Source organism: Podarcis melisellensis (genome assembly GCF_964234715.1).
Source record: "Podarcis melisellensis genome assembly, chromosome: 3".
In the NCBI taxonomy this organism is placed as follows: Eukaryota; Metazoa; Chordata; class Lepidosauria; order Squamata; family Lacertidae; genus Podarcis; species Podarcis melisellensis.
The window spans coordinates 103,247,708-103,252,659 of NC_138530.1; the positions used below are offsets into that span (position 1 = coordinate 103,247,708).

Here is a 4,952-nt window from a genome sequence, read left to right on the forward strand (position 1 = left end):
TAAAGTGGGATATCAAATCCGAACTCTTCTTCTTCTTCTCCCTTCCTTCCTTCCTTCCTTCCTTCCTTCCTTCCTTCCTTCCTTCCTTCCTTCCTTCCTTCCTTCCTTCCTTCCTTCCTTCCTTTTCCTGCCTCCAACAGTCTACGGGATTGCTTCAAAAATGAAGGCTATTGTCCATATTCTAGCAGGTACGCAGACACAAATCTCTCTATGCCGTGTTGAAAGTAATCTGTTCCCTGATTTATGGGGCCAGTGCTGTGCTTCCAGAGAGAGTCACAAGCCCACACGAAGTCTCCAACTGCTGGCTTTTGCATTTGGATTTTGGAGCTTGCTGAAAGATGCACAAGGTCACTCACAGGCAGCAAAGCCGTTCCCTGTTGACCGTACACCAGAGAGAGGCTATGAGTGTGGAAAATCTTACACTAAGAAAACACGCACCGAGCGCAGCCACTTAGGATGGTGGGATATGAATAATTAGGACAGTGGATGGGAATCTGTTTCTCCTCTTTTCAAGATAGTTCCCGTTTGGGAGATTACTCTCAAGAACAGATGTCAAACTGCACTGTGGATAATGCCATGATTCTGGAGAATCATGGTTAAGCATGATCAGTGTGTAGTTTGCTTCTTGTTCCTTGAACATATGCTGCTGATCATCCTTCCTTCTGAAGAAAAACAGGCCTGCTTGCAATCAAGATCATGTTTGCCATAACCATTTGTTAGTATTTTCAGGAATAAATTTGTTAGAGAAAATGAATTCTTAACATAATGAAATGTATCCCCTTGCTTCCTTCAACCTCATGTAAATTTCAATCTGGAAAGAGAAAGAAAGGGGGGGGACCCATTTGATCCAGAGAGATACTCCAGAACCTATGTCCAATGGGGACATAGAAACATACCCATTTCCCCACATTGTGTTCATATGTTAGATGTAACGTCAATATCCCATGGCAGAGTCAGAATATGCATCTTCTCACACCCAGGTTGCCATCTCCTCTATCCCACCTCCTTGATGGAACACACACCAAACTTTTAAGGAGCCCACATGTTTGGGTTCTGTTTAAATCAGTGGTGGGGAACTTGTGGTCCTCCAGATCAACTTGAATTACAACATCGATCATCCATTCCCATTGGCTGTGCTGGCTGGGGTTGATGGGTGCTGGAGTGCAACAACCTACAAAGGCCACAGCTTCTCCAAATGCTACATACAAATTGGGGATCAGGGCAGGCACACAACAGGGCAGGCAGGTGAGGCAAAGAGTCAAGGGCTGTGATCTTGCTCTGCCCCAACATGAACTTTGAGCTCATAAGAACATAGGAAGCTGCCTTCTACTAAGTCGGACCATTGGTCCACCTAGCTCGGTACTGTCTACACCGACAGTGGTTCTTTGGGGTTTCAAGCAGGAGACATTCTCAACCCAACCTGGAGATCCCAGGTATTGAATCTGGGACCTAGCTATAGCCTTTACCCAGAGATGTGCTAATATGGCTGCAGTTTATCTGTAGGAGGGTAAATGCACACCACTGCCCAACTCCCCTTGTTTTACTAAATGACTTACCTTTTTGCTCCATAAGACACACCTGACCATAAGATGCACCTAGATTTTGGAGGAGGAAAGGGGGAAAGCTCAATTTTTGGGGGAATCAGCTCACAGTTGTGCAGCTTCTTTTGCAAAGGGGAAAGCCCCCTTTTTGAGCTTACTTTGCAAAGGGAAAAACATCCTGTTTTTATGGGCTTCAACTCACAGTTCTGCAGCTTCTTTAGGAAAGGAAAGGGCACCATTTTCCAAACAGATAATCTAATTAATCAGTCACATGTCGCTGGGGAAACAAACAGCCAATGGAGGCTTGGGCAAGGGGGCAGGGCCAGAAAGGGAGCCAGCAATCGACCACACATTCGCTCCATAAGACGCATAGACATTTCCCCTTACTATTTTGGAGGAAAAAAGTGCGTCTTATGGAGTGAAAAATACGGTCTATTAGTTCATCAATTTATTTACATGGTTGGATGTAAACAGTGCTAGAAAAAGCGGTGCCGGTACTCGCCATGAATGCCTCCTTTGTTCCCATACAATGGCAATGGCACCTACCTGAGAGGTGCTGGAACTGAGTTTTGGCTGGAAAAAAGCTCCCTGGATGTAAGTATAGGGCAAGTTCTCAATGTGCTAAAAAAGAAGTTGTCCCCAAAAGATTTGTCTGCACTATTTCAGTGTTCCTCATTCCTGCGATGAACTACAAGCAACAAGTAGCTCCAGCCACGGTGGTGTGCATTCCTTCCTGACATTTCTTCATCCTGCTTGAACACCTGTAGAGGTTGTGTGTATTATATTTGTGTGCTCCAAAGCTTCCCCACAATCTGGATGTTGGGTGCAGAGAATCGCCAAATAGGGCTTTAGTAACCACCAGCATAGTAAAGGTCTGTATAGTATAGCATTATAAAGGTCTGTATAGTAAAAGCTATGGTTTTCCCAGTAGTGATGTATGGAAGTGAAAGCTAGACCATAAAGAAGGCTGATCACCGAAGAATTGATGCTTTTGAATTATGGTGCTGGAGGAGACTCTTGAGAGTCCCATGGACTGCAAGAAGATCAAACCTCTCCATTCTTAAGGAAATCAGCCCTGAGTGCTCACTGGAAGGACAGATCGTGAAGCTGAGGCTCCAGTACTTTGGCCACCTCATGAGAAGAGAAGACTCCCTGGAAAAGACCCTGATGTTGGGAAAGATGGAGGGCACAAGGAGAAGGGGACGACAGAGAACGAGATGGTTGGACAGTGTTCTCGAAGCTACCAGCATGAGTTTGACCAAACTGTGGGAGGCAATGGAAGACAGAAGTGCTTGGCGTGCTCTGGTCCATGGGGTCACGAAGAGTCGGACACGACTAAACGACTAAACAACAACAAAACCACCAGCAAGAGGTGTTCATGTTTTCAAACTGCCGAAATAATGTTTCCAGGTTGAATTCCCCCTCCCCAACTACCACCAATTTTTAAATCTTTGAGGGAATAAACTTAGACAATGGCTCATTGATTTATAGTGAGTGTAGCAATGGGTTTATAACTGCATGAATCATATGGATTGCTCAATTCACCACATGCCTTAATAAAAGTTTCACTTTAATAAAACAAAGTTAAGGCAAATATTCCCAGAGTCTGGCTTGACATTCCTTATACATTACCCTGACTCAGGAAATTATTACTATATATTTTACAGCAGCTACAGTAGTTTAGGGATCAGGATTAGAAAATACTAACTACTGTGACATTTAGCAGAACTCCTGTGTATATGTGGTTAACTCTTAAAGGGGTGGAAAGGAGCAAGGCATTGGGGCACATAAAGGTTATAAGCCAAGCATTTTCCATTGGTTCTTTCCAAAGTGATGTACCTGGGCTCCTAGAAGAGAGCTTCCTACTATTCCTATTGAGTCAGACTCTCAGTGCATTTAGCTTACTATTGACTGTACAGTGGTACCTCAGGTTACATACGCTTCAGGTTATATATGCTTCAGGTTACAGACTCCGCTGACCCAGAAATAGTGCTTCAGGTTAAGAATTTTGTTTCAGGATGAGAACAGAAATCGTGCTCCGGCAGCGCAGCGGCAGCAGGAGGCCCCATTAGCTAAAGTGGTGCTTCAGGTTAAGAACAGTTTCAGGTTAAGTACGGACCTCCGGAACCTGAGGTACCACTGTACTAAGTAGAGGCCATTCTCTAGGGTTTCATCCAGGAATCTTTTTCAGCCCTTCTACATGCTCTGCCACTCGGCTACAACTTTTCCTCCTGTCACGGCTAGAGTGGAATGCAAAGAGCCTCTTGAAATTCACCACTGTTTGTGGACAGGCCACCATTATCCTCTCGTGGAGCTCACCATCTGTCGTGGCAGATGGCAGATGTCCTGACAGCTTCTTTCTCTTTCCCCCACTTTGTTTCTGCCATCGCCTTCCCCATAGCATTAATCACAACTTTGGTGGTTTAGGCCTTAGGTGGAACAACTAGGCTAACATCCGGTGAGGGGGTGAAGGGGTGACTCATCCCCCTTCTTGCAGCGGCGATGTCAGGGTACCCCGTTAGAGGGGTCTTGAGTGATGCCTCTGTCCAAAAGGTCAAGGTACATGGCTAGAGGGCCACAGAGATTCCCTCAGCGCTTTGGGGAGGGGGCATCTGCATAGACCATGAACCCATCTTCCCCAGGAACGACCCTGTCATGCCCAGTGTTTTTTTCTGGGAGGACACAGGGGTACATGTACCCCTAAACATTGTGTGGATCTTTGTACTTTTGACCATTTACTGTATTTATTTTTCCTGATTTGAACTATACAGTGGTGCCCCGCAAGACGAACGCCTCGCAAGACGAAAAACCCGCTAGACGAAAGGGTTTTCCGTTTTGGAGGCGCTTCGTAAAACGAATTCCCCTATGGGGTTGCTTCGCAAGACGAAAAAAATCTTGCATCCCCCCGCGGGTTTTTTCCGCTTTTTCCGCCCTTTTCTTAAGCCGCTAAGCCGCTTATCAGCTGTTCCGCTGATAAGCCGCTTAACAGCTGATCGCTGTAAGCCGCTTGACAGCTGTAGCGCTAATCCGCTAAGCTGTCAATGGGCTTGCTTCACAAGACGAAAAAACCGCTATACGAAGAGCCTCACGGAACAGATTAATTTCGTCTTGCGAGGCACCACTGTATTTTAATATTTTGTTGGAAGCCACCCAGAGTGGCTGGGGAGGCCCAGCCAGATGGGCGGGGTATAAATAATATATTATTATTACTATTATTATTATTATTATTATTATTATTATTATTATTATTATTACTACTACTACTACTACTATTATTAAATGGTGATTTTCTTGAGTCAAAATGAGAGTACCCCTAAACTTTTTTTTAAAAAAAAGAAAAAAGCACTGGTCATTCCTCAGAACCCCAGCAGGGGGTTGAGAGGGATATACGTACGCACAATGCCCATGCCA

At 45.1% G+C, this 4,952-nt stretch overlaps 1 long non-coding RNA gene across 1 annotated transcript; it reads left to right on the top strand.

Annotated features, from left to right (window-relative positions):
- Window positions 1-213: 213 nt before the first annotated feature.
- LOC309366247 lies at window positions 214-3,107 on the top strand. The gene is made up of 3 exons (XR_014166609.1): window positions 214-459; window positions 2,208-2,407; window positions 2,912-3,107. It is a non-coding gene; the product is annotated as an uncharacterized lncRNA (long non-coding RNA).
- The last annotated feature ends 1,845 nt before the right edge of the window (window positions 3,108-4,952 follow it).